This window comes from Saccopteryx bilineata, chromosome 5 (genome assembly GCF_036850765.1).
Source record: "Saccopteryx bilineata isolate mSacBil1 chromosome 5, mSacBil1_pri_phased_curated, whole genome shotgun sequence".
NCBI lineage: Eukaryota > Metazoa > Chordata > Mammalia > Chiroptera > Emballonuridae > Saccopteryx > Saccopteryx bilineata.
This window is the reverse complement of record NC_089494.1, coordinates 202,608,532-202,627,725: the sequence shown is the minus strand read 5'-3', so window position 1 is coordinate 202,627,725 and position 19,194 is coordinate 202,608,532.

Sequence of the window (19,194 nt, the reverse complement as noted above, 5' to 3'; positions counted from 1 at the left end):
AATATTATACAACTTTTAGTTATTATTGGTTTCTATGCATTGCATCTACCAATGTATTCTCAATTCCCAATCATCAAAACGTAATAAATTCCCTAGTTTTCTAATTATGAACAAAAATGTTAATAGTACTCTTATTTTACAGGTGTTATGTAGATAATAGAAACAAAGATCATAATATTCTAAGACTTCAAAGTAACTAGAAATGAATAATAGTATTGATAATAACATTTTTCATTTATTAAACAATAGACAATGCTAATTTATTTTCACAATAGCTAGCTTAATCCTCATAGCAGCAGAATTTGAGACTTATAGACACTAAGTAGATGATCAAGATCTAACAGTTAATAAAAAGTTGATAGACTCCATTTTAACTCTTACTCATCTGAATCCAAAGTCAATAACATAGCCACTATGACTGACAAGCTTACTCTATTATTAGGGCTCATAGCTTATTATAATGACTGGCATACATGATGCCAGACTGTGAGATATTAGTATCCCCATTCTGTACGTAGTTAAAATGAGGCCCAAAGATGATAAATGAATTTTCTACATTCATACGGCAAATTACAATACTTTTCCCATTTTTTATTCTTTTAAAATAATTGTTCATTAATTCATCCCACAAATATTTAATAAGCTCTGTGCTGGCACAATTCTGTAAGAGCACAGAATGCAAGCATACATAAGATTATGTAGGCGCTTACTCTCCAAGAGCTCAGAGTCTAGTGAACAGCACATGATTTGGCAGCAAGCAGAGTAACACAACAGGATGGCAAGAAGGCCAGGCAGTGTCCTACCCACCTTGGAAATTCCCAGTACATCATATGGGGAACAGCAATCAGCAACCTCTAATCTTGACACGACAGGCAGTAGAGATGATTGGTGCTGCAGTGGGCTGATCATCAGAGTGCAGTTATCACAGCTACTAGAAAGCTGGGCTTACTGCCAGGAACCACCCGGAAAGTGCAGGAGCCATTTCCTGGCATCTGAGGCTAATAGCTTCAGGGCATCTGGTCAAAAATTCAATAAACATTTATAGAGGATGTACAATATGCTAAGCACCAGGGATGTAAAGCTACATAACAACACCATGGGAACACTGATATGCAAGCAAATAATAGTAATGCAATGTCCGTACACCATAGATATGCATTGAGGGCATCATCAGATTTTCCCACTCTTGTTCCATTAGGAAGTCATCCAGACTCAGTGCTGTTAGTAAAGACCCAAGCCTTGCGAACATTATACAGTTCAAGAGAATCAAATTAAGAACCTGAAAACTAGAATAGTCATCCATTCTAATTTTTCCAGGTCAGTTCCTAGATTATATCTTGTGTCAGCAGAACTGAAGAATGACCCCCCCCACCACCACCACCACCACCCTTGCCTTCCCTCTCAAAAGCAATCTCATTTGTTTGGTAAGTTATATGGCCACCTAACTTATGTTCAATAGAGGTTAATATTTGCTTTGTTAATATATAGGGAATAGTTTAATTTTCATTTCTGAAATGCCATGTGCCAAGCACAGTGCAAGGTGATCTGCTTATGCCACCTCACTCTTCACAAGAATAGCATAATCTCTGCTCTACAGATGAAGAAATTAACATTTTAGAGAATTAATTTACTTGCCAAATGATCACATAAATATTAAATGGTAATGATAAGATTCAAATACATGTAGTCTGGCTCCTTGTAGCAACAGATGGAATAAGTTTCTTTTCTTTAAATTTTATTCATAAAACTAAATTTAATAGGGTGACACTGATCAATAAAAGCGCGTAGGTTTCAGGTGAACATCTGTATATAGCATTTGAAATAGATGGGAGTAGGTTTGACAAAAATATTAAGGACTACAGAAGACTGTCCTCAGAGAAAACTGCAGACAACATACTAATTGCTCGATGGGAGGCAGTCAGGATCTGGACCACAAGTATAGAGACAGGAGGGCTGTGGTTATCAGTGAGCCCATGAAAGGCCTGTCTTCTCAGCCCTCCTCACCCTCTCCTTGTCTAGGCTCAGTTCTCACTGACCTAGCTCTGACACCTTGATTCTGACCACAGCAAATGCAGCTGCACTTTGGTGGGGATGGCGCTGCAAGCCAAGGAGGATGTATCAGCCTACCGCCTTCAGAGACTTTGCATCTTCACAAGTTTACTTTTCAACTGCTTTCATATGGAGCCTTATAATTGTGCCTAAGGGATGTGAGAAAATTTTTCGCCAGTGAAATGGAACTTTTATAGTTTGTAAAAAGACACATCTCTTTTGTTGGTCCCTTTATTTACCTCTGCAGTACCATAAACTGAAGCAGGAAATTATATTTGCAGATTAGGAAACACTTTGGAAGGGGTGGTTTGAGATCTTTGGGGAAATTTACCCCAGTTGCTCACACTTTATTTCCATCTTCAATAAAAAGTACTTAATTGATTTATTGGAAAATACAAACAACAGAGAAAGGGATAAAAAGAAGTGAAAATTGTCTATAATTTCACTACCAAGAGACAACTATTAGTAGTGTTTTAATTTCTATTTTTCTGTATATTTTTCATAGTAATTCATGTACACAAACAACTTGCTATTTTAACAAAATGGTGGCATATTGTGTATATTCTTTTGTAAGCTTTTTTCACCTTAAAATAAATATTTTTATGGTGTAAATGTGGATCTATACAGTTTTGATTAGAGAAAATAGTCTGTTATGTGGCCTTACCCCAATGTCCCGCCACTCCCAAGTAGCAAAATATTTAGAGTTGGTGGTTTGTTGTCTGTTGATGTTTCTTTTGCTCTTATATAGAATACTACAATGAAGATTATTACAAATAGATGCTGTGTCACTGTCTATCCAGTTGTTTCCTAAAAAATGAATATTTTCCATTTTTGGTTCATATTGCCAAGCTTTTTTCATATAGATAAGCAATATATATCCCGTCATCAGGGTGTAAAAGCACATTTTCTCCATGGCCCACTCATGCACCTTTTTAAACTTTGCTGCTCTAACAAGAAAATTTTAATTTATTGTTCTTAACAACTCACTTTAGTTAACCGAATAGCTATAAAATAGTGATTACAACTAATTACTGGCTCCAAGGGCCTTGGGGCTCTGTGTTTTGCTGTTATTTTGTTTAGTCACCCGCAGACTTTCTAACAGCAGCAGTCAAATCTCAGAAAGAGTACCTGTCTATTTTCTTTGGCTTAAAGTCACTGTGTAAGAGGCTAACCCCTAGTTTCTCATTCCGACCACTAGATGGAGTCCAGTTATTAGCCTGAAGAGACAAGGCTGCATGTTTGAAGTGCATCCTAGCTTCCCTTGTACCCCGTGACCCCTCAGGGTTAACAGAATGCTACCCGCCACTCAGTGCAGAAACTGTTCTCAGGCGGCCCTTGTTTCTAACAGACACAATTCTAGATAAGGCTGAAGATCCAAGAGTTCTCTGTCTGTCTTTTGCGAATTATCTATTGTGAGACTCTTCAATGGAATTTTAAAATTGCATCTAGATGTCCATGGGCTCCACCTCCCTTTCCCACTCCTCTACCCTTTCTCTCCTTTATCATTATTGTTGTTAAAGACAAAGGGTATTATTCTCTGTGTATCCTTGTCCTCGGTCTGATACTTCTGCCCAAAAAGCATTCTGAGTTGTTAAATTCTGGTGAAGGATTCACTGAAAAAATAAAAAGTCAAGAACTAGTTTCACCTCAAATTTCTTCTGAAGGATTTAATGCCTAATGGCTCTAGAAAGAAATTCTTCTTGATCTCAGATTCAGTTACAACATTTTCAGGAAATATATTCGGGTGTGCCTTTTGGGACATTATTTATGATTTGGTCAGCTTCAAAGAGGACACAGCGAACTTTGTAACTGCTATCCTTTCCTATGCTTTGAATATTTTTAAATTGTAGTTTTTAGCAGTCTCCTACATTTTCCTGACACAAATGAGGAAGACAAATAGAACAAGCAATGGCAATTATAATCCTGAGGTGCTCCACTTTTAAAATTCAAGATTATTTGCTTCACTTATACAAAAATGAATTACTATCTTTCTCATAATTTCTTCATAAACATAAAAATTCTCCGGTAAAAATGTAGGAGAACAGATTTACAGTTGATAAGAAGGTCAGAATATTAGATTATGTTGATGGTCCCATATAAAAATTTATATAAAAATTTAATGATTACATTCCAAAAATTTGTTGTAAAAATTGGCATTTCTGGATAATTTATCTACATCTTATCACATTTATAAAAATAGAATTTTGTGTATATGTGTACAACTGGGTCTACAGTGCTCACCTACTTAAATTACTAATTTGAACATTTAAGATCAGTGTTAGGTTATAGCTCTGATTAAAAAAAAAATAAAAAAAAACAGTCAAATTCTTAAAGGAAAGTATTTGAAAAATCAACAGACTCAAGCCATAATCTAAATTCTATTGTCCTTCTATAAGAAAACAAACTGTATTCATTTGGAAGTATTTAAAAGCAACAGACAAGCAAAACAGATTCAAACTTAATTCTCTACATGGATATCATAATGTAAAAGAATATACTGGAAAAATATTTGGATTAGGTAGTCAGAAGATGGAGGTTTTAATGACATTTTCCTAACATGAGTGAAGTTATATACTTAAGTCCTCAGTTACCTCACCTGTAATTCATGCATTCATTCATTAACTCATCTTAGAAATTGTTGTTGAATGCCTACCTATGCCAAGCACTGTTCTAGACACTGGGAATAGAGCACCCATCTTCATCAAGAATGCACTCTACTGGAGGGAGAAAGAAAATAAGAAAAATGTGCAGGTAAATGTGTAAAATGTATATGATATTAAAGAGTGGTAAATGCTGTGGAAGAAAGCAGTGAGGGACGGAGGATAAAATGTACGAGGTACTAGCAATTCTAAGTAAGGTCATCAAGAAAAATGAAACTAAGAAGGTAAGGTTTGAGTCAAAATCTAAAGAATGTAAAGTGGTGGGAGAAAAGCATTCCTGCAAAGATCTGTGCAAAGGTGGGAGAATAACCATCATGTTTGAGGAAGAAATGGAGTGAGTGAGAGAAACGGGACAGGAAGTCAGGGAGGGGACAGAGACAGTGGATTAGGCCATAGGGAATAAATGATTTTTTACTTTTCTTTGGCATGAAATGAGAAGTCATCATAGAGTTTTGTATGAAGAACTGATACTATCTGGTTTATATAGTTAACCAGATCCTTCGAGCTGCTGAATTGAAAACAGATGAAATGAGGGAAGAAGTAGAGGCTGTGAGACCAGCAAGGTGACTATTTAAATAATCTAGATAAAAGATAACAATATCTTGAACTAGAGGGATAACAGTTCAGGTGGTATCTATATCTCAAATTAAATTTAACAACTCAGATGAAAATGACTTGAAAGTTGTAAATTTCTTTATAAATATGATAGTAATAACATTCTTATTGATAAAGATTTGCATATACTATTCCAGATGAACTTTATAAACAATTTTGTTAAGCTCACTTAAAAAATACTTAGTTCTTTTGCAAAGATATTTTCCAAATTGAATTTTAAATTTTGTTTGTAAATGATCTACCAATATACATTTTTCATTTAATTTATTCATCTTATACATTTAGAAATTTCCATATAGTTAAGGGTTAAACTCTACCTGGTTATAATGAATATATCTTGTATTATAATTTCAGATTTGATTTTACTGCTATCTTAATTTAGGGCTTTTAATTTATTTTTATGAATAAGATCAGTGCACAATTTTTTCATTAGGTACTATAGTTGGATATCATGGTTATACTAAGAGAATAAATTAGGAAGTATTTTTCTGTGTAAAGAGTTCAAATATTCTATGAGTTGTCTGCATAATCTTAAAGCATCTGGGCTGATAGCCCAGTTACTACTGCATTTTGGTTAATTTAGATATTTTATCTCTTTATGGGTTTTTTAGTGATTTACATGCTTTTAGATATTATCCTTTATATCTACATTTGTAGTTTGTTGTCTCATTTAAATTAACTTAAATCTATAGTTATTCCTTTTCTTAGTTCTGGCATCATTTATGTTTTCTGTTTTCACCTACGTTGATCGTCCATATTTTTTTGTTGTGATGATCTTTTCAAAATATCAGCTTTTGTTTGTAGTAAGGATCAAAGGCTTATTTTTGTTCGTTAGGTAATGCTTTAATGAATAAAATAGTTTCTTCTAAATCCTTTGGGTTTATTTTTTCTATTTCTAGCCTCTTGAGGTGAATAAAGAGGACTTTTATTTTCGATTCTTATACTATTTTAATAAGTTCATGTCAGAATAATATTTTCCTCTGAGTACTGTTTTACTATATTCCCCAGGTTTTAAAAAATGTATTGCACACGTTATTATTGATTTTTACCATGACTTTTAAATTTTTAAGTCATCTTAAAACTCGAGTCGCTTTGGCCTGACCAGGCAGTGGCACAGTGGATAGAGCATTGAACTGGGTCAAAGAGGACCCAGGCTCAAAACCTCAAGGTCATCAGCTTGAGTGGGGGCTCATTTGGTTTGAGCAAGGCTCACCAGCTTGAGCCCAAGGTCGTGCTGGCTTGAGCAAGGGGTCACTCACTCTGCTGTAGCCTCTCCCCTCCCATCAAGGCACATATGAAAGAGCAGTCAATGAACAACTAAGGTGTTACAACAAAGAACTGATGCTTCTCATCTCCCTTCCTGTCTGTCTGTCCCTATCTGTCCCTCTGTCTCTCTCTGTCTCTGTCACAAAAAATAAATAATAATAATAAAAAAACTCAGAGTCACTTTGAAAAACATTATCTGGCCCTGGCCAATTGGCTCAGAGGTAGAGTATCAGCTCGGCGTGTGGAAGTCCTGAGTTTGATTCCCAGGCAGGGCATACAGGAGAAGTACCCATCTGCTTCTCCATCCTTCCCCCTCTCCTTCCTCTCTGTCTCTCTCTTCCCTTCTTGCAGCCAAGGCTCCATTGGAGCAAAGTTGGCCTGGGCGCTGAGGATGGCTCTATGGCCTCTGCCTCAGGCACTAGAATGGCTCCAGCTGCAACAGAGCAACTGGAGGGCAGGGCATCGCCCCCTAGTGGGCATGCTGTGTGGATCCGGGTCGGGTACTTGCAGGAGTCTGTCTGACTGCCTCTCCACTTCTAACTTTGGAAGTTAAAATATAAAAAAAAAAAATTCAATTTCCTATTCAATAGTTGTTTGGGGGCTATCCTATAATTGATTCTAGTCTGATTGCATTGTGTGTTTGTTGGTTTTTTTCAATCTACTTTGAACACAATAAGAACCTCTTTTAGAAATCTAAAGAACCTTTATCGAAAATTTAATTTAACATAAAACAATTTTAATTTGGATGAAGTGCTTTTAAGCAATTTAAATGTAGACAAACTGCTTTATTGTCATCAAACATGTGTTTTGGAAAAAACACTCCAACAGAAACACAAATGGTAACTGACAGAAATCTAGGATGGAGGCAAAGAGAACAATTCTAAAGAGTTCAAATAATCCAAAAAAAGAGATGGTGTTAGCTTGAACAGAGATGGGACATGCAGAAGGAAGAGTTGCGTTCTGAACTGAGCTTGTAACGAGAAATTTCGGTGGATTCTTTCAGGGGCATATTGGTAAGGATCTCAGCAATAAGGTCCAGTCAGTAGAAAGGGATTTGGATTTATAGTTAGTTGCACAAGTAGTATTAAAAATAAAGTAAGCAGTGGAGTTATTTGTAAGGAGTGATAGGCCAAAGGAATTGAGGAGAGTGGTGAAGGTTTGATTTAATATAGAGGAGTTGTGAAGACTGAAGAGAATTACCGGAGTCCTAAATATAGTGTTAAATTGAGTGTTGACTTGATAGTTGTATCTTTATATTGGCTAGTTGGCCATAGAGGCTGAGTCTGACAGCTCTTTGGCCTTCTCCATAGAGAAGTGGGAAGAGAAGCAGTATTTGGGGAATGAAAGATGAGGAATTGTGGTTTAGACATGTCTAGCAACAAGTACAAAAACTTCTACTAAAGTAGAAGTTGAAAATATGAATGCCAGGCTTTGAACAAAGATAAGTAGTATTAGTGAGCTTTAACTCAGCTAGTGGGGGCGTGGGGAGATGAATAAAATCTGGTATGGGCCTGACCTGTGGTGGCGCAGTGGATAAAGCAGGGGTCAGGAACCAATAGCTCGCGAGCCAGATGTGGTTCTTTTGATGGCTGCATCTGGCTTGCAGACAAATCTTTAATAAAAAAAAATAATAACGTTAAAAATATAAAACATTCTCATGTATTACAATCCATTCATTTCCTACCGCTCATGTTCATGGTTGCAGGTGGCTGGAGCCAATCACAGCTGTCCTCTGGGACAACACCAAATTTTTACTGCATAATGCATAAGGTACATGGGTCATTGTGAGGTCAGGAGATAAACTTCTCTCCTTTTAATCAAGTAGTCAGCTAGCTAATTGCAGAAACCCTTTTGATGAAGAAGATGGCTAAAAGAAAAAAAGATGAGGAATATTGTACTTTTCAGCAGGAATGGACAGAGGAATTTGCCTTTGTGGAGAGAGCAGGTTCTGCAGTATGTCTAATATGCAATGATAAAATTGCATCGATGAGACGGTCAAATATAAAGCAGCACTTCGACACACGCCATACTACATTTGCATCTAAATATCCAGTGGGAAACAGCAGGAAGAAAGTATGTCAAGAGCTACTGTGCAGAGTGCAAGCTAGTCAGCAGCAACTCCGTGTTTGGACCCAACAAGGTGACTGAAATTCGGCTAGCTCTGCTGGTGCTTTAGCAATTGTGAGAAATGGAAAGCCATTCACAGATGGGGAGTATGCCAAAACATTCATGCTTGATGTTGCCAATAAACTTTTTGACGACTTTTCAGATAAAGACAAGATAATCAAATGAATAAAAGATATGCCTCTGTTGGCAAGAACTGTTCACGATTGTACCATTATGATGGCAAATCAAATTGAGGCAACAGAATTGAAGGACATAAATGCAGCTCCATTCTTTTCTCTCGCTTTAGAGTCAACAGACATAAGCCATTCATCCCAGTTCAGCATGATTACAAGGTATGCTGTCGGTGACACACTACGTGAGGAAAGTCTTGCTGTTTTGCCTATGAAAGAGACAACAAGAGGGGAGGATTTATTCAAGTCTTTCACTGAGTTTGCTAAAGAAAAAAATCTACCAATGGATAAACTTATTTCAGTGTGTACTGATGGTGCTCCATGCATGCTGGGGAAAAATAGAGGATTTGTAGCGCTTCTTCGTGAACATGAAAAGAGACCCATCCTAAGTTTTCACTGCATCCTGCATCAGGAGGCGCTTTGTGCTCAGATGTGTGGCGAGCAGCTTGGTGAGGTGATGTCGCTGGTCATTCGGGTGGTCAACTTTATTTTTGCCTGAGCTTTAAATGATCGCCAGTTTAAAACACTGCTGGATGAAGTTGAGAATAATTATCCTGGTCTGCTTCTGCACAGCAATGTGCATTGGTTGTCAAGAGGGAAGGTGCCCAGCTATTTCACAGCTTGTCTGAGCGAAATTCAGACTTTTCTTGAAATGAAAAACGTCAAGCATCCTGAGTTAGCTAACACTGAGTGGCTCCTGAAGTTCTACTATCTCATGGACATGACTGAACATCTGAACCAGCTGTTGGAATGTGAAAATGCAAGGCGTTGGAAATAGTCTTATCCCTTCAACAAGCAGTGTTTGTATTTAAAAACAAGCTGAAACTCTTTCTTCATCGCCAACATTGAAACAGGTTATTTACTACACTTTGAAAAACTGGGAGAGTTTAAAGATGCATGCACAGCAAGTGACCCTACTCAACATCCTGATCTCCAGCAGCTAGTGGGCTTCACATCTAATCTCCTGCAGTCATTCAAAGCACGCTTTGGAGAATTTTATGAGAGCACTCATCTTTTTAAGTTCAACACCCATCCATACGAGTGTGCAGTGGACAGTGTTGACCTGAGTTACATCCCCGGTGTCTCTGTCAGAGATTTTGAGCTACAAGCTGCTAACCTAAAGGCCTCAGACATGTGGGTGAATAAGTTCAAGTCCCTGAATAAAGATTTGGAAAGACTTGCATGACAGCAAGCAGAGCTGGCAAACAAACACAAGTGGGGAGAAATGAAAAAACTTCAATCTGCAGACCAGCTGATTGTCAAAACTTGGAACGTGCTTCCCATCACATACCACACACTGCAGTGTGTGAGTATTGCTGTACTAACAATATTTGGCTCTACGTATGCATGTGAGCAGTCTTTCTCACATTTAAAGAATGTTAAGACCAACCTACAATCACGTTTAATGGATGGAAGTCTCAATGCCTGCATGAAGCTTAACCTCACCAAATATCAACTACAAAGCCATCAGCAAAACCATGCAGCAGCAGTCGCATTAATGGTAGGAAGTACTTTATTCATCATTGGTTAGCAACAGCATAACGACATTATTAAAAAGAATTCAGAGACTTATTGTACTTTAAAAGTGTTGGTCTTATATAAGATGTACACATTTACTTGTATTTAGTGTGTTAAACACATTGTATGGCTCTCTCGGAATTACATTTTAAAATATGTGGCATTTATGGCTCTCTCAGCCAAAAAGGTTCCCGAACCTGGGATAAATCGTCGACCAAAATGCTGAGGTCGCTGGTTCAAAACCCTGGGCTTGTCTAGTCAAGGCACATATGGAAGTTGATGCTTCCTGCTCCTCCCCCTTCTCTCTCTCTCAGCTCTCTAAAATGAATAAATAAAATCTTAAAAAAAAACTATTTAAAAAAATCTAGTATGTAGCAGAAGAAGGTATGTATAGGGTTATATGACCCCATAACTGCAAACAGATTAGAACTCACTCTTCTAATGCCCTCATTCCTACAGTAATTTCCTTGGGAGGCTACACATTTATTCGAAAAAGGTTAAAATCCTACCAGTTTACAATTTTTCTCTTGATAGCCACACATTATTTTGAACCAAAATGGCATTGCTAATTATTCCTACTAGTCTATATTTCCTGACTTGGCTTGTAAGGATTTCTGATTTGTTTCCATGTAAAGTTAGGTTGCCCTTTCCATCTAAAGAGAGAAGTTGGAGTAAAGGATAAATTACTTCATTACAAGATTCTGTAGGTGACTTCCCTTAATAGCTATTACCTTTATTACCATTTAAAAACTAAAACTATTGTTCCTTTATTTTCATTCTTGCACACCATGAATGCAAGCCGTAGAAGCAAAAAAAAAAAAAAAAAAAAAAAAGTCAGTACGTCATATGTGAAAAATAGAAGATTAAGGTGATGGCCCAAATCCACAGGAGCTAACAGGAGTGGAGGCTGAGTTTGAAAAAAGTGCAAAAAAGCTAACCAAGGAAGATTATAAAAACTACACTGGCAACCTGGTCTCATCTCTCCAGGCAGAGGAGAACAGAAGCTCCATCTCCACACATGCTGCAAATGGCTTTTCCAATCTACCTGAATCATTACCAGCTAGAAGCAGTGGTCATTGGGACTTGGATGTGAGCTGCAAAGTATAGAATTGTGACAACAATTCCAGTGCCATGCGGAATTTTCCTGGATGTGGACTTTTCCTGGACTCCTGCTCCTTGGGACAGCTCCTAACAGACTGTACTGGGGTTGGGTTGCATTTATCAGGGATTTGGCATGGTGTTGGGGCCAACTTGGACTTGGTGAACATGTTAAGGACACTACTCTTTTATGGATTCTTGCAGTATTGGCCAAGAGTTTGCTTAAAGGCTTTAATCACTGTAAAAATATATAGAAGACTGGATAAAGAAGATGTGGCACATATACACCATGGTATACTATTCAGCCATAAGAAATGATGACATCGGATCACTTACAACAAAATGGTGGGATCTTGATAACATTATGCGGAGTGAAATAAGTAAATCAGAAAAAAACAAGAATTGTAGGATTCCACACATTGGTGGGACATAAAAGCGAGACTAAGAGATATGGACAAGAGTGTGGTGGGTACGGGGGGTGGGGGGAGGGAAGGAGGGAGAGGGGGAGGGCACAAAGAAAACTATATAGAAGGTGACGGAGGATATTCTGACTTTGGGTGATGGGTATGCAACAGAATTGAATGACAAGATAACCTGGACATGTTTTCTTTGAATTATACGTACCCTGATTTATTGATGTCACCCCATTAAAATTAATAAAAATTTATTTATTAAAACAAAACAAAACAAAACCCCACTACATTGGAGTCTGTGGATTGGGCGTGTTCCATGGAAGGGAAATAGTATAGACTCTCATGTGTAGACATGATGTACTGCATTTCCCCAGGTGTAAGATGCACCTTTTTAAAAAAAATTTGGGGTCTAAAAACTGGGTGCATCTTATACAGTAGTTGTACATTTTTTTACTTCCATTTCCCACTTTATCACACTTGTTTTTGCGCTCATTGCTGAAGGCAGTGATTCATCATCAGACACAGATGAGGACAAGCTAATGGATGGGAGTTTTGACAGTGATGCGGAGTTGTATGAATTTTATGATGAATAAAACTTGAGTTCAGTAACTTTATGTAATACATTCTTTCCAAATTTTGGGCCCCAAAATTAAGGTGCATCTTACACATGGGAGTGTCTTATACATGGGAAATTACAAACTGGCAATGGAAAATGATTGTTAGAGCAGCAGCATAAAAAAGCTGGTATTCCCAATTCTGCTCTGTTCCAATGAAAACTAAATAGGTAGTACAAGTTGAACTTACTTATCATGAAGGGAGAGATAAAGCGAAGTTTAAAACACTCCCACCCTTGTCACACTCCACCATCTAAAACCATTACATCTTTACATGTAGGTAATAAACATATTTTGACTGACACCCTGGTATCAGCATACCCTGGTAGGCTTGAGAAAGTTTTTGATCACAGTTATTATTTCTTGTTTAAGTTAGTGCATGAAAAGCAAGGTTTTCATTTTAACTAGTTTTGCATCCAGAAAATATACCACACAACAAAGAGGATTCAAAACTCTGATTTGCCCCCAGTAAATAGTCATGATAGTATTGGTAATAAAGCTACCCATTTGGACCATCAAGTATATTCATCAATTATGAATATTAAAAATATTAGTTGAATAAATTTTCTAAGCATATTAGTTTCTTTTTTCTCCAGGGTCAAGTTTCCTCATCTAATTAAACAGTAGATACAAGAACTTCATAAAGCTGAGGCATCAATTTCAAGGGGGACAACATTTATAAGTACTTAGCATGCTACCACATAAGTACTTAAAATGGGGATCCCATTCCTATTTTTTTTACCTTGTGTAGTTGTAATCACCAATATCTGAAATAGTACCTGGAAAATAACTCAGACCACAGTCTGCAAACTGTTCTTAGAAGTTGAAAGGATATTTTTAATTGAATATGTATATACATGTACATTTACTTGCATAGATAGATAGCTCTCTCTATATATATACCCATACGTACACCTGCATACATATATTTGCTCACCTAGAATGCTGAAGACCCCAAGAGCCATCCTTGCTTGATTTCTCACTTTGTCTCACTCCTGTAACCACTTCAAAACACAGCCCCAATCACTCCTGGACCCATCTGACATTCTAGTCTGAGTCAGCTCCCATTAGTGTTCCCCTGAGTTAAATGCAACTGTCTGCTGATTGTTCTACCTGCTTTCTTTATTCCCCGATCTACACTCCATCATCGATAGCACAGCCACAAAGTAAGTGATCTTTTCAAACTACAGATCAGATCAAGTCGCTCCCCAGCTTCAAATGAAAAAAAAAAAATTAAATGGCTTCATATTTCATTCGGGATAGAAACCAAACTCTTTACCATGGCCTAGGAGGATCTCATCATCTGACCCTGCCACCTCTCTGAGCTCTGTTTTTTGGAAATTTACAGGACTTCTTTCTGTTTCACAAACATGCCAAATTCATTAATACCCCACAGCTTTAGCATATGATTTCTCTGCCTGGAACACTCTTCCATAGATACTGTCTCAAGGCTGTTTCCTTTTCGCCATTCGGGTCTCAGCTCCAATGTCACCTGGGAAGAAAAGCATTTCCTTGTCACTTGCTCAAAGCCAGTCTCCCTTCTCCTCAGCCCCACTCTGTCACATAATGCTGTTTAATTGCATGAGTCGAGTTTATCACTGTAAGTTTTTTGTTTATTTTTGCAAAGGGGAAATGATTGTCTTTTACCTTATTAATGTGAGCTGAGTTTTGCCCTCCTGAGAATACATCTCGGTTCTTTTCTAGAATCACCCACCTGCCAATTAGGGTTAGTTCCCAAAGGGTTGTACTGAGAAAGTCTTAGGTAACATTAAGCTTTTGAAATTCAAAAGCCAAACTTTGGTCCTGAGAAAGGATTATTTATCTAAATTCCTTTATCTCTTTTACCTTAAAAAGGATCAGGCATTATGGAAGAGACCAGAGAATTTTATGTGTGGAAGGGGAATCCAGTCAGAAGAGAAAAAAGAAAAAGCTGGATTTTTCTTTCCTTCAGGACACTGTGGAAGGAAAGAGGGGGCTGATGAAGCCCCTTCTTCACCTGTTTGGGATCCACCACAGGCTGCCCTGGGGCAAAGGCAGCACAGTAACCTTGAAGCACAGTTCAGACTCCGGTTCGAGGCCCTGGACGATAGTTATCCTGAGTCCCCTGCCTTCTTTACTGTAAAAACAATATTTATAACTCTCTAAGGTCTGGCTAGGGAACTTAGCAGGGGGAATTCACTTGGTAGGGAACAGGTGGCTTTGTATTAAGTTCTGTGAAGCAGGTCTCAGCAAGAGCTGAAAGGGACCACAGTCAAACCCTGAAAGTCCACAGTGCCAACAGTAACCAAGGGGAACTCGAGTCATCCAGGGTGGCCTTGGGCCCTGTCTCAGCCCCCAGAGGACAGATGAGCTTCACTCTGCCGTGAACATCAGTCAAACAAACAGCAACTGAGCAGATACCTGGCTTTAGAGACTTGACTCATCCTCGGTCTTGGCTAGGGATATAATCAGGGGAAAGGCTAAATGAAAATCAGAGCACCTGGGGAGCTAATAAAGGTCATCAAAATGAAATGGAGGATGGGTACCAAAATTTGAGACCCACTGCTTTAGAGGGACTGTTGAAATTGATTGGATTAACCTGAAGCTGAATGAGGCTTTTAATTCCCTCCCCCCATTATATCCAGTAAGAAAAAGCTTAAAGGAGATAAGCTACAGATACTTCTTTTTAAATTTATTTTTAGTATGCATATCCAAATTTTATGTTGTGTTACATTTTATAATGCTCTCCATTTGTTTAACTACAATGGTCATCTTCTTGCCTTTAAACAATGCCAGAATTAGGGGTGCCAACTCTCATGCAATTGAAAATCTCCAAATAACTTGACTCCCTCAAAACTTAATTACCTTTACTATTGGCAGGGATGTGGTTCCAAGACCCTCATGGATAAGAAAATTTGAGGATGTTCAAGTCTCCTATATAAAATTGCAGAGTCAATGCATAGAGTTGGCCCTCTATAGCCTTGGACCACCAATGACAAGTCAAAAATAGTACCAGTATTTATTTTTTTAAAAATGAGAATAAGTGGACTTGCACAGTTCAAACATGTATTGTTCAAGGGTCAACTATATACTATATATGCTTCAGGTTTGGGATCTTGTCTATGTTGTTCATTGATGAACACCAGGGCCTGGCACAAGGAGTCACACAGATATTCACTGAGAACATCAACCAGTTAACTAATTATGCATGTGCATTTAGCACAGAGAATTTGGTGTCAGAAGGTACTCTGCCTGGGGCGTGGGAGAAGTTAGGGGAACAAGGGAGAAGGAGAGGGGAGTCTGGCTGAAACAGAAATAAATTTTTCAAAAATAGCTGAAAACACCTAAAGTAATAAACTACCTGCTGCTATCAAGTGGAACTTTTTTTTGATCATGTGAGAATACATCAGAATTGAGAGGTAAGGAGCAAAGAGTCTCTAAAAGTTTGACTCAAGGAATTAACATGCATTGGCTTAGTGCCAGAAAGGCCCAGAGTTATGTCACTCAGCTGCCTATAAGCTGACTTGACAAAGTGAAAGTTGTAGTTGATGTTCCAGTCTTTTTTTTTTTTAAATGATCTTTCCAGCCTATCTCTCAGAGTCAGATTCATTAAAAGTAAATTTTGTTCTTTATGTAAAAAAACAACAACAAATTCAATGTATAAAACTTCAAAAGTAGAGGCAACTGAAGAGCACAATCGCACCATCTGGAGATCATCACTGTTAACCTAACTGCCTAATAAATATGGTACATTTAGGACTGTGATCTCTGTCCTACTGCTGGATGCGCAGGGCCTAGAGTAGTGCTAGGAACGGTGCACTGTAGGTAATTGTTGAATGGATCAATTAAGGCATGTATTAAATATTTTACTTCCCATACACTATCCTTTAGAATAAAGATTCTCTTCCCTTAAATCCTTATGGGCTCTCAAAAAATATATATATATATATATATTTAAAATGTTATTAGGCTTTCTTTACTTTCTTTGGCTTTTACTGATGGTTTGAACTGGTAAGCATTTCTGGGCAGACTTTAATTTTTTGACTCTTCTTCCTAAATGCAAAACTGAACACAAGACGTTAAAAGGGGCAACCAAGCAGAGCACAGAAGAGGGCAACTGGGCACCTGTTATGGCATATACACATTTAGCAATTGGAGCATCTTCCTGAATTTTAAATTTGCAGGTCTGGGTAGGTGACTAACAGTCATGCTCTGTCCCAGTGTGACACCTGGCCTTCTCCCACTTCCCTCAGGAGTGAGCCCCTTTGCTCTGCCTGGTTTCCAGGACTGACACATTGCTGGCGTTCCTCTTTTATCACATCATATCTTCTTCTGCCTTTTTCTTGTTGTTGTTCTCACTGCACATCTATTTGTTTTTTCTAAACTGAGGAAGTTTAGATGGATCAAAACAAATTTCATGTTACTCTTCATTATACCGTTTCTAATTTAGTAACCAACAATTAAACAGAAATACCTCAGTGTTATAGCTTCCAAAATTGAAAAGGCTTCAGTTCTAATTCAATTTGGAGCTTGCCTGTAAATCACCTGAGACAAATTGTTATGCTGCTTTGAACTGAATCATGTGGCCTGCACTCTGTGTATACTTTGATAAATATTGTGGAGAAAAAGAAGCAACAAATCTCATTACCTAAAAAATAAAACTAAATAAATTACATAAGAATAATTTATATATTATATATTTTGCTAGTTTTAAAATTGAGTGACTTTGTACTGTGTCAATTTAGCTAAGCCAGAAATAAATCATCCAGAATTCCCTTCTCTGTACAGTTCTGAGTTCAGCTTTGCTACAGGAGAAATCTGCATAAGATTTAAAATGCAAAAGTGAGTGGCAACCATAATTGTACTCTGGAGGTCAAGTGAAAGACCACACACTATTTCAGTGCATGCACATTGCTGCAGAGCTGCTGACTCACCTTGTTAGTGGTTCCTCCAGCTCCAACCAGATTGCTCCTTCAGCATCTGAAAATCCCAAGCTAGGAATATGTGAAGGGTGCCAGCTTATTCTGCACGGCTGGAAACTAAAAAGGTCGACCCAGGTTCCAGTGCGTCCTCATGCACTCTGGTTTGCCATCACAAATTCTGACTTTCCTCAAGAATCCTAGTTTGTCCTTTTGTGTCCACTTTGCTCTTGTTTCCTCCACTTCCTGTCCCTATTTCCTTCCCAACTTGGTAATTTTAAACACCAACTATTTCTTATCACAGTGTCTGTGAGTCAGGAACAGGGGAGTTGTTTATCTGTCTCCTCTGCCTCATAGCCTCTCACTTAAGGTTTGGCCAGGGCTCCATTCTCATCGGGAGGTCCAACTGGTGGAGAATCTGCTTCCAACCTCCCTCTGTGGTGTTGGCAGGGTTCAGTTCATCAAACGTTGTTGGACTGAGGACCTAGTTTCCTCATTGGCTGTTGGCCAGAGAGTCCCTCAGATATTTGCCACATGGGCCTCTCCATGTAGAAGTCACATCATGGCAGCTGGCTTCCATCAGAGCAAGCAATGTGAGGAATCTTTTATTAAACTCTATTTATTAGAAGAAAGTCATTAGGTTCAGTCAATACTCAAGGAGAGGAGATTATAAAAGTTCACGAATACTATAGGCAGGGATGATGGAAGTCTCCACAACCTTTCAAAGAGACAAAAAGCCTTCTGAGCATCTCAAACTTGTGCTATGCATACCCGCTCTTTTAAAAAAGAACATCTAAGAACCGTTTTCCCCACAGCATCTTCACAGAAAAGATTTGTGAGTGTAGCTTTGTCTAATAAAGCGAGTCATGAATCCATACATAGGAAACTCACTAAGTTTTTAAAGGAAATGTATCAGTTTAGAATAAAGGGACAGAGATAGAAAAGAGGCATTTCTACCACCAAACATTTACAGGTAGAAAACAGGCCATTCTATTCAGTTGTAAATACCAGCCATATTTTATAAAAAAGTAACTGACTTAGTGGCTAGAACCAAGATTACACAAGATAGAGTTAAGAGCTATAGAGAATAACTCTCAGGGAGTAGGACTGAGCCCTAAGGAGAGAAGTGGTAACAGGTATCAGACCGAATTTTCTAATTCTATGGACCAGTGACTACTTTGTGCCTCACACCTTCCCCTTTACTGAGTGCAAGGATCTGTTTCAGTTATCCTTTGTCTACTTCATTCAATGTTGTGATTGTGAGGACAGATGACTTGTTTAGTTAATTCACAGGTTTTCAGATCTAAAAGAATGTATCTAGGGACTGAGAAGCTTCATCCATACCTGAATGGATTTATATGACAAACTCCTGGACCCTGATGTTATAATGAGATGATATTTTTAGGGAGACTCTATGCTATGGAGGGAATAAATTTATTTTGCATATGGAAGTAATATAAATAATCAGTAGTCAGAAAGTGGCGGTGGAAATTTTAAAGCTTGCTTGTTAATTCATTGAAACTCTCTTCATTAACAAATGGAGTCTGTGTTCCCTTTCCTCAAGTCTGGGTGGGACTGTGATTCCACCAACAAAGTATGACAAAAGTGATAGTGACTACAACGCTCAGTCATAAAGAATAGCACAGTTTCTCCCTTATTAGTTCGAATACTTGCTCTTGGAGCCCTAAGCTACTATGAAAGGAGTCTGACTGGTTTAAGGACACCACCATGTGAGGACTCTTAGCCATGGAGAGGACGTGTACAGG